Source organism: Cupressus sempervirens, chromosome 11 (assembly GCF_028749045.1).
Source record: "Cupressus sempervirens isolate cs-2001-9-10 chromosome 11, ASM2874904v1, whole genome shotgun sequence".
NCBI lineage: Eukaryota > Viridiplantae > Streptophyta > Pinopsida > Cupressales > Cupressaceae > Cupressus > Cupressus sempervirens.
This window is the reverse complement of record NC_143128.1, coordinates 397,397,158-397,408,508: the sequence shown is the minus strand read 5'-3', so window position 1 is coordinate 397,408,508 and position 11,351 is coordinate 397,397,158. Positions and strand designations below refer to the sequence as shown.

The following is an 11,351-nucleotide window of genomic DNA, read 5'->3' as shown; positions in this document are numbered from 1 at the left end:
TAGGCTTATCCTAATATCATCGCACATACTTTCGTGCTTAATGGAGGATAACCCATATTTGGTGGACATGTGCCTGGTTGAATGACCTATCATGTAGCTGATTACAAAGCATTCTAGATGTATCTTAGAGGCCTTTATATATAGGCACTCCTAGTGTACTCTTAACATGGCATATTGAATATATCATCATTCTGATCATACTCTCTTTGTTGGTCTACAGTTGTGCTTCTGTTTGAGTTCTTAGTTCCTAGTTGAATTTTTCCTTTGGGAAAATTCTTACAATAGCAATGTGTTTTTATGATGCACAAAAGCTTTAAGATTCAGAAGTTGATTCAAGAACTCCAGAGGGTCGTAACTTTTTACCTGCACCTTCGTTCCTTTTGAAATTTTCAATGTCGATTCATTAGGAGATGTTATCCTCGTAAAAACTTGTGCCTTTCTTCCTATTGGTTCCTTCTGACTATCAGATAGGGTGCATTCTTAATGTCAAAGTACTCTTTACTTGCTCATGCATTCTAGATGCTCCATAAGGCATGTTCAAAGTGTTGGATAAGGTGCAACCAAATGCATTCCCTAAGGTGATGATGTAAGAGTTTGATGATAGGTGCAATCATAGCAACGTAAGTGCACTGGGTCCCATCAAAACTCTGCAGTTAATGTCAGAGTGCTCTTTACTTGCTTATACATTCTGGGTGCTCCATAAGGCACATTCAGAGTGTTGGATAAGTTATATCCCAGATAAGGTGCAACCCCATCATGCCCTAAGGTGAGGACATAAGAGTTTGATGTTGGGTGCAATCATACTAGTGTTATTGCACCAGATCCCATTAGAACTCTGCAGTTAAGTGAATGTGGCCCAAAGTAGTATTGGGATGGGTGACCTCCAAGGAAGTCACAGTGTTACACCCTTTTTTTAGTCTTTGGTCTTGCAATCATATTACTTACGTTGTTTTTTTTCTTCTCGAAACCCCTTTTCGAGCATGCATCCTCCTTCTAATCTTCCTCCCCATTTTCTATCCAAAAACTTGATTCAATCCTTGAGTCTATTCTGGATACGTAGAGTCAATTTCTCATCACATGGTGTTGGAAAATGGCATCTTAGCCTTACAATGCTAAAACATCAATGGTGCACTCTGAGTGTTGGATAAGTGCTTCTATTTGTCTCCCTATCAATGCCTTCTCAGTACCAGATAAGGCACATTCCTAAGTTTAGAGTTCCTTCTACTTCCTCATGCATTAATAGTGCTTTAGAAGGCACATTCTAAGAATAGGGCAAGAGGATTTGATGTTGGGCTCGATCGTACTAGTGTTAGTGCACTAGATCCCATTCAAACTCTACAATTAAGCACGCTTGGGCTAGAGTAGTACTGGGATGGGTGACCTCCTAGGAAGTCTCGATGTTGCACCCTTCTTTTCCATCTTAGACCATGTATTGTTATATTTGCACTACTCTTTTAGTTCTTAGAGCCCATTTTCAATCACTCGTACCAGTTCCTCTCGTTCCCCAATTCAAGTTCATTTTGGGTCACCAAGCCTACTTCTAACTCCTAGATAGGAACTTGCTACGTCTTTCTTCCTATCCCAGATGAGTTATATTCTAGATGATAGAGATGATGTTAAAATGATGTTCCTCAACAAAGTAATCTCCATATGGCTGAAGCAGTCGATATAATAACAATGTGTTCTTATGATGAACAAAAGCTTATAAGATTGGGAAGTTGATTCAAGAACTTTTGAGGGTCATAACTTTTGACCCACACCTCCATTCTTCTTGAAATTTTCAACATGGATTCATTAGGAAATTTTATCACTGTAGAAACTCGTGCCTTTCTTGCTATTGGTGCCTTCTGAGTGCCAGATAAGGCACATTCTTAATCTATGAGTGCTCTTTACTTGCTAATTCATTCTGGGTGCCCCATAAGGCACCTTTAGAGTGTTGGATAAGATGCATCCTAGATAAGGTGCAACCTGATGCATGCCCTAAGGTGAGGATGCAAGAGGTTGATGTTCGGTGAGATCATACCAGCGTTAGTGCACTGGATCCCATCAGAACTCTATAGTTAAGCACGCTTGGGCCAGAGTAGTATTGGGATGGGTGACCTCCAGGGAAGTCTTGGTGTTGCACCCTTCTTTTACTTCTTAGATCATGTCATTGTTATATTTGCACTACTCTTTTAGTTCTTATAGCCCATTTTCAATCGCACATCCCCATTTCCTCATGTTCCCCAATTCAAGTTCATTTTGGGTCTCCAAGCCTACTTCTAACTACTAGATAGGAACTTGCTACGTCTTTCTTCCTATACTAGACAAGTTGCATTCTAAATGACAGAGATGATGTAAAAATGATGTTCCTCAACAAAGTAATCTCCATATGGTTTAAATAGTCAATATAATAACAATGTGTTCTTATGATGGACAAAAGCTTATAAGATTGGGAAGTTGATTCAAGAACTTTCAAGGGTTGTAACTTTTGACCTGCACCTCCAATCTTCTTCAAATTTTCAATATGGATTCATTAGGAGATGTTATCCCTGTAGAAACTCACGCCTTTCTTGCTATTGGTGCCTTTTGAGTGCCAAATAAGGTGCATCCTTAATCTTCAAGTGCTCTTTACTTGCTCATGCATTTTGGGTACCCCATAAGGCACATTCAGAGTGCTAGATAAGGTGCATCCTAGGTAAGGTGCAACTTGATGCATGCCCTAAGGTGAGGATGCAAGAGTTTGATGTTGGGTGTGATCATACCAACATTAGTGCATCAGATCCCATCAGAACTTTGTAGTTATGTGTGCTTGGGCCGGAGTAGTACTGGGATGGGTAACCTCTTGGGAAGTCTTGGTGTTGCACCCTTCTTTTACTTCTTAGATTATGTCATTGTTATATTTGCACTATTCTTTTAGTTCTCAAAGCCCATTTTCAATCGTGCATTCCCATTTCCTCTAGTTCCTCAATTCAAATTCATTTTGGGTCCCCAAGCCTACACCCAACTCCTGGATAGTAACTTGCTAACTCTTTCTTCCTATCCTAGATGAGTTGCATTCTAGATGAAAGAGATGATGTTAAAATGATGTTCCTCAACAAAGTAATCTCCATATTGCTAAAACAATTGATATAATAACAATGTGTTCTTATGATGGAAAAAAGCTGATAAGATTGGGAAATTCATTCAATAACTTTCGAGGGTCATAAATTTTGACCCCTACCTCCATTCTTCTTCAAATTTTCAATGTGGACTAATTATGGGATGTTATCACCGTAGAAAATCATGTCTTTCTTCCTATTGGTGCCTCTTGAGTGCCATATAAGGCACTATTTTAATGTCAGAGTGCTCTTTACTTGCTCATACATTCTGGGTGCCCCATAAGGCACATTTAGAGTGTTGGATAACATGCATCCTAGATAAGCTGCAACCTCATGCATGCGCTAAGGTGAGGATGCAAGAGTTTGATGTTGGGTGTGATCATACCAACGTTAGTGCATTGGATCCCATCAGAACTCCCCAGTTAAGTGTGCTTGGGTTGGAGTAGTACTCAGATGGGTGACCTCCTGGGAAGTCTCAGTGTTGCACCCTTCTTTTACTTCTTAGACCATTTCATTGTTATATTTGCACTACTCTTTTAATTCTCAGGGCCCATTTTCGATCACACATCCCTGTTTCCTCTCATTCCCCAATTCAACTCCATTTTGGGTCCCCAAGCCTACTTCCAACTCTTGGATAGGAACTTGTTGTGTCTTTCTTCCTATCCTAGATGAGTTGTATTCTAGATGACAAAGATGATGTTAAAATGATGTTCCTCAACAAAGTAATCTCCATATGGCTAAAACAGTCAATATAATAGCAATGTTTTCTTATGATGGACAAAAGCTTATAAGATTGGGAAGTTGATTCAAGAACTTCTAAGGGTCATAACTTTTGACCTGCACCTCCATTCTTCTTAAAATTTTCAACATGGATCCATTAGGAGAAACTATCACCATAGAAACTCATGCCTTTCTTCCTATTGGTGCCTTTTGAGTGTTGGATAAGGCAAATTCTTAATGTCAGAGTGTTCTTTATTTTCTCGTGCATTCTGGGTGCCCCATAAGGCACATTCAGGGTGTTGGATAAGGTGTGTCCCAGATAAGGTGCAACTTGATGCATTCCGTAAGGTGAGGATACAAGAATTTGATGTTGAGTGTGATCATACCAGTGTTAGTGCACTGGATCCCATCAGAACTCTGCAGTTAAGCGTGCCTAGGCTGGAGTAGTACTGAGATGTTATCCCCATAGAAACTCATGCCTTCCTTCCTATTGGTGCCTTTTGAGTGCAGGATAAGGTGCATTCTTAATGTCAGAGTGCTCTTTTCTTGCTCCTACATTTTGGGTGCCCCATAAGACACGTTCAAAGTGCTAGATAAGGTGCATCCCAAATAATGTGCAACCTGATGAATGCCCTAAGGTGAGGGCACAAGAGTTTGATGTTGGGTGTGATCATAATGGAGTTAGTGCACTGGATCCCATCAAAAATCTACAATTAAATGCGCTCGGGCCTGAGTAGTACTAGGATGGATGACCTCCCACGAAGTCTCCATGTTGTACCCCTCTTTTACTTCTTAGATCATGTGATTGTTATATTTGCATGACTCTTTTAGTTCTTAGAGCCCATTTTTGATCGCACATCCCTGTTTCCTCTTGTTCCCCAATTCAAGATCATTTTGCGTCCCCAAGCCTAATTCCAACTCTTGGATAGTAACTTGCTACGTCTTTCTTCCTGTCCCAGGCAAGTTGCATTCCAGATGACAGAGATGATCTTAAAATGATGTTCCTCAACAAAGTTATCTCCATATGGCTGAAATAGTTGATATAATAACAATGTGTTCTTATGATGGAGAAAATCTTATAAGATTGGGAAGTTGATTCAAGAACTTCCGAGGGTTGTAACTTTTGATCCACACCTTCGTTCTTCTTGAAATTTTCAATGTGGATTCATTAGGAGATGTTATTTGCATAGACACTTGTGTCTTTCTTCATATTGGTGTCTTGTGAGTGCCGGATAAGGAACATTTTTAATTTTGAAATGCTCTTTACTTGCTCATGCATTCTCGGTCTCCCATAAGGCACATTCAAAGTACTAGATTAAGTGTGTCCCAGATAAGGTGGAACCCAATGCATGCCCTAAGGTGAGGATGCAAGAGTTTGATAATTGTTGTGACCATACCTTGTTTTACTTCTTAGACCATGTCATTATTATATTTGCACTTATCTTTTAGTTCTCAGAGCCCATTTTCAATTGCACATCCCCATTTCCTCTCGTTCCCCAATTCAAGTTCATTTTTTGGTCCCCAAGCCTACTTCCAACTACTGGATAGAAACTTGTTGCGTCTTTCTTGCTGTCCTAGATGAGTTGCATTCTAGATGACAAAGATGATGTTAAAATGATGTTCCTCAAAAAAGTAATTTGCATTTGGCTAAAACAATCGATATAATAGCAATGTATTCTTATGATGGACAAAAGCTTATAAGATTGGGAAGTTGATTCAACAACCTCCGAGGGTCATAATTTTTGACTCGAACCTCCATTCCTCTTGAAATTTTAAACGTGGATTCATTAGGAGATGTTATCTCTATAGAAACCAGTGCCTTTCTTCCTATTGGTGCCTTTTGAGTGCTGGATAAGGTGCATTCTTAATGTTGGAGTGCTCTTTACTTGCTTGTGCATTCTAGGTGTCCCATAAGGCACATTCAAAGTGTTGCATAAGGTGCATCAAAGATAAGGTGCAACCCAATGCATGCCCTAAGGTGAGGATGCAAGAGTTTGATGTTGGGTGTGATCATACTAGCGTTAGTGCATCAGATCCCATCAGAACACTGCATTTAAGCATGCTTAGGCTAGAGTAATACTGGGATGTGTGACCTCCTAGGAAGTCCCTATGTTGCACATTTCTTTTACTTCATAGACCGTGTCATTGTTATATTTGCATTTGGTGGGGAGATAGTTGTTCCATCCATCTCTTTTAGTTCTCAGAGCCCATTTTTTATCGTGCTTCCCTGTTTCCTCTCATTCCCCAATTCAAGTTCATTTTGGGTCCCCAAGCCTACTTCCAACTCCTAGATAGGAACTTGTTGCGTCTTCCTTCCTTTTCTGGATGAGTTGCATTCTAGATGACAGAGACGATGTTAAAATGATGTTCCTCAAAAAAGTAATATCCATATGGCTAAAATAGTCAATATAATAACAATGTGTTCTTATGATATACAAAAGCTTATAAGATTGGGAAGTTGATTCAAGAACTTCTAAGGGTCGTAACTTTTGACCCACACCTTTGTTCTTCTTGAAATTTTCAACGTGGATTCTTTCGGAGATGTTATCCCTCTAGAAACTTGTGCCTTTCTTCTTATTGGTGCCTTTTGAGTGCCAGATAAGGCACATTCTTATTGTCAAAGTGCTTTTACTTGTTCGTGCATTCTAGGTGCCCCATAAGGCACGTTTAGAGTGCTAGATAAGGTGCATCAAAGATAAGGTGCAACTTGATGCATGCCCTAAGGTGAGGATGCAAGAGTTTGTTGTTGGGTATGACCATACCAGAGCTAGTGCACTGGATCCCATCAAGAATCTATAATTAAGTGTGCTTTGGCTAGAGTATTACTAGGATGGGTAACCTCCCGAGAAGTCTTGGTGTTGCACCCTTCTTTTACATCTTAGATAGTGTCATCATTATATTTGCACAACTCTTTTAGTTCTCACAGCCCATTTTCTATTGCACGTCCCCATTTCCTCTCGTTCCCCAATTGAAGTTCATTTTGGGTCCCCAAGCCTACTTCCAACTCCTATATAGGAATTTGTTGTGTCTTTCTTCCTATCCCAGACAAGTTGCATTATAGATGACATAGATGATGTTAAAATGATGTACCTCAAAAAAGTAATCTCCATGTGGCTGAAAATGTCAATATAATAACAATGTGTTCTTATGATGGACAAAAGCCTATAAGATTGGGAAGTTGATTTAAGAACTTCCCAGGGTTGTAACTTTTTACCTACACCTCCATTCTTCTTGAAATCTTCAACGTAGATTTATTAGGAGATTTTATCCCCGTAGAAACTCACACCTTTCTTCATATTGGTTCCTTCTGAGTGCCAGATAAGGTGCATTCTTAATGTTAGAGTGCTCTTTAGTTGCTCATGCATTTTGGGTGCACCATAAGGCACATTTAGATTACTGGATAAGGTGCTTACTAGAAAAGGTGCAACTTGATGCATGTCCTAAGGTGAGGATGCAAGAGTTTAATTTTTGGTGCGGTTATACCAGTATTAGTGCACTGGATCCCATCAAAACTCCACAATTAGCGCACTTGGGCCGAAGTCATACTAGGATGGGTGACCTCTCAAGAATTCCTGGTGTTCCACCCTTCTTTTACTTCTTAGACCATGTCATTGTTATATTTTCACTACTCTTTTAGTTCTCAAAGCCTATTTTCAATCGTGCACCCTTATTTCCTCTCATTCTCCAATTCAAGTTCATTTTGGGTCCCAAAGCCTACTTCCAACTCTTGGATAGGAACTTAATGTGTCTTGCTTCCTCTCCTAGACAAGTTGCATTGTAGATAACAGAAACGATGTTAAAATGATGTTCCTAAACAAAGTAATCTCCATATGGCTGAAATAGTTGATATAATAACAATGTGTTCTTATGATGGACAAAAGCTTATAAGATTGGGAAATTGATTCAAGAACATTCGAGGGTCATAACTTTTGACTTGTACCTCTGTTCTTCTTGAATTTTTGAACGTGGATTCATCAGGAGATGTTATCCTTTTAGAAACTCACACCTTTCTTCCTATTGGTGTCATCTTAGTGTCGAATAAGGAGCATTCTTAATGTTGGAGTGCTCTTTACTTGCTCGTGCATTTTGGGTGCCCCATAAGGCATGTTCAGAGTGTTGGATAAGGTGTGTCCTAGATAAGGTGCAACCTTATGCATACCCTAAGTTGAGGACACAAGAATTTGATGTTGGGTGCAATTATACTAGTGTTAGTGCACTGGATCCCATCAGAACTCCATAGTTATGCTTGCTTGGGCCATAGTAGTACTAGGATGGGTGACCTCCTAAGAAGTCCCAGTGTTACACCCTTCTTTTACTTCTTAAACCTTGTCATTGTTATATTTGCACTAACTTTTTAGTTCTCAGAGCCCATTTTTGATCACGCATCCCCATTTCCTCTTGTTCCCCAATTCAAGTTCATTTTGGGTCCCCAAGCCTACTTCCACCTCCTGGATAGGAACTTATTGCATCTTTCTTGTTGTCCCAGATGATTATTATTCTAGATGATAGAGACGATGTTAAAATGATGTTCCTCAAAAAAGTAATCTCCATATGGCTAAAATAGTCGATATAATAACAATGTGTTCTTATGATGGAAAAAAACTTATAAGTTATAACTCATTTGATTCAAGAACTTTCGAGGGTTGTAACTTCTTATTCGCACCTCAGTTCTTCTTCAATTTTCAATGTGGATTCTTTAGGAGATGTTATCCCCATAGAAACTCATGCGTTTCTTCCTATTGGTGCCTTCTAACAGCCAGATAAGGTGCATTCTTAATGTCAGAATGCTCTTTAGTTGCTCGTGCATTCTGGGTCCCCCATAAGGCACATTAAGAGTGCTGGATAAGGTGAATCCCAGATAAGGTGACACTTGATGCAGGCCCTAAGGTGAGGATGCAAGAGTTTCATGTTGGGTGCAATCATACCAACGTTAGTGCATTGGATCCCATCAGAACTCTGTAGTTAAGCACACTTCGGCTAGAGTAGTACTAGGATAGGTGACCTCCTTGGAAGTCCCAATGTTGCACCCTTCTTTTACTTCTTAGACCGTGTCATTGTTATATTTGCACTACTCTTTTAGTTCTCAAAGCCCATTTTTCATCATGCGTCCCTGTTTCCTCTCGTTCCCAAATTCAAGTTCATTTTCGGTCCCCAAGCCTACTTCCAACTCCTGGATAGGAACTTTTGCGTCTTACTTCTTGTCCCAAACAAGTTTCATTCTAGATGATAGAGACGATGTTAAAAGGATGTTCCTCAAAAAAGTAATCTTCATATGGTTGAAACAATTGATATAATAGAAATGTGTTCTTATGAAGGACAAAAGCTTATATGTTATAACTCATTTGATTCAAGAACTTTCGAGGGTCGTAACTTTTGACCCGAACCTCCATTCTTGAAATTATGAACGTGGATTCATTAGGAGATGTTATCCCCATAGGAACTTGAGCCTTTATTCCTATTGGTTCTTTTTGAGGGCCAAATAAGTTGCATTCTTAATGTCAGAGTGCTCTTTACTTGCTTGTGCATTCTAGGTGCCCCATAAGGCACATTAAAAGTGCTAGATAAGGTACATCCCAGATAAGGTGCAACCCGATGCATGCCTTAAGGTGAGGACGCAAGACTTTGATGTTGGGTGCAATCATACCAGTGTTAGTGCAACGGATCCCATTAGAACTCTGTAGTTAAACAAACTTGGGCCGGAGTAGTACTGGGATGGGTGACCTCACAGGAAGTCTCAATGTTTCACCCTTCTTTTACTTCTTAGCCCATGTCATTGTTATATTTCCACTACTCTTTTAGTTCTCAGAGCCCATATTCGATCTCACATTCTCGTTTCTCCTCATTCCCCAATTCAAGTTCATTTTGGATCCCCAAGCCTACTTCAAACTCCTAGATAGGAACTTGCTGCATCTTTCTTCCTATCCCAGATGAGTTGTATTCTGGATGACAAAGACGATGTTAAAATGATCCTCCTCAACAAAGTAATCTTCGTATGGCTGAAATGGTCTTTATAATAACAATGTGTTATTAAGATGGACAAAAGCTTATGAGTTATAACACATTTGATTCAAGAACTTCTGAGGGTTGTAACTTTGGACCCACAACTCCATTCTTGAAATTATGAATGTGGATTCATTAGGAGATATTATTCCCATAGAAACTCGGACTTTTCTTCCTATTGGTGCCTTCTGAGTGCCAAATCAGGTGCATTCTTAATGTCAAAGTGCTCTTTACTTGCTTGTGCATTTTGGGTGCCCCATAAGGCATGTTCAGAGTGCTGGATAAGGTGCATCCTAGATAAGGTGCAACCTGATGCATGCTCTAAGGTGAGGACACAAGAGTTTCATGTTGGGCATGATCATACCAGCGTTAGTGCAATGGATCCCATAAGAACTTCGCAGTTAAGCGTGGTTGGGCCGGAGTAGTATTGGGATGGGTGACCTCTTGGGAAGTCCTAGTGTTGCACCCTTTTTTTACTTCTTAGACCTTGTCGTCATTATATTTGCACTACTCTTTTAGTTCTCAGAGCCCATTCTCAATCACGTGTCCCCATTTCCTCTTGTTGCCCAATTCAAGTTCATTTTGGGTCCCCAAGTCTACTTCCAACTCCTGGATAGGAACTTGCTGCATCTTTCTTCCTGTCCCAGATGAGTTGCATTCTAGATGATAGACACAATGTTAAAATGATGTTCCTAAACAAAGTAATCTATATATGTCTGAAATAGTCAATATAATAACAATGTGTCCTTATGATGGACAAAATCTTATATGTTATAACTCATGGTATTCAAGTACTTGCGAGGGTCATAACTTTTGACCTACACCTTCGTTCTTCTGGAAATTTTCAATGTGGATTCATTAGGAGATGATATCCTCATAGAAACTCGCTCCTTTCTTCCTATTGGTGCCTTATGAGTGCCGAATAAGGTGCATTATTAATGTCAGAGTGCTCTTTACTTGCTCGTGCATTCTGGGTGCCCCATAAGGCACATTCAAAGTGTTGGATAAGGTACATACTAGATAAGGTGCAACTTGATGCATTTTGTAAGGTGAGGACACAAGAGTTCCATGCTAGGTGCGATCATACTAGGGTTCGTGCATCGGATCCCATCAGAACTCCACAGTTAAGCATACTTGGGCCGGAGTAGTACTAGGATGGGTGACCCCCTGGGAATTCTTGATTTTTCATCCTTCTTTTACTTCCTAGGTTGTGTCATCATTATATTTGCACTACTCTTTTAGTTCTCAGAGGCCATTTTCGATCGTGCATCCCTGTTTCCTTTCATCGCCCAATTAAGGTTCGTTTGGGGTCCCCAAGCCCACTTCCAACTCTGGATAGGAACTTGCAACATCTTTCTTCCTATCCCAAATGAGTTTCATTCTAGATGATAGACATAGTGTTAAAATAATGTTCCTCAACAAACTAATCTCTATATGGATGAAACAGTTGATATAATAACAATGTGTTCTTATGATGGAAAAAAGCTTATATGTTATAACTCATGGTATTAAATAACTTTGGAGGGTCGTAACTTTTGACCCCCACCTTCG

The 11,351-nt window shown here is 39.8% G+C and overlaps 5 pseudogenes; all 5 read left to right on the top strand.

The window, feature by feature from the left end:
* Positions 1–2,009: 2,009 nt before the first annotated feature.
* On the top strand, positions 2,010–2,128 carry LOC149529817 (5S ribosomal RNA; annotated as a pseudogene).
* A 602-nt stretch (positions 2,129–2,730) lies between these two features.
* On the top strand, positions 2,731–2,849 carry LOC149529816 (5S ribosomal RNA; annotated as a pseudogene).
* Positions 2,850–3,451: 602 nt separating this feature from the next.
* Positions 3,452–3,570, top strand: LOC149529815 (5S ribosomal RNA; annotated as a pseudogene).
* A 5,860-nt stretch (positions 3,571–9,430) lies between these two features.
* On the top strand, positions 9,431–9,549 carry LOC149529814 (5S ribosomal RNA; annotated as a pseudogene).
* A 1,324-nt stretch (positions 9,550–10,873) lies between these two features.
* LOC149529813 (5S ribosomal RNA) lies at positions 10,874–10,992 on the top strand (annotated as a pseudogene).
* Positions 10,993–11,351: the final 359 nt, after the last annotated feature.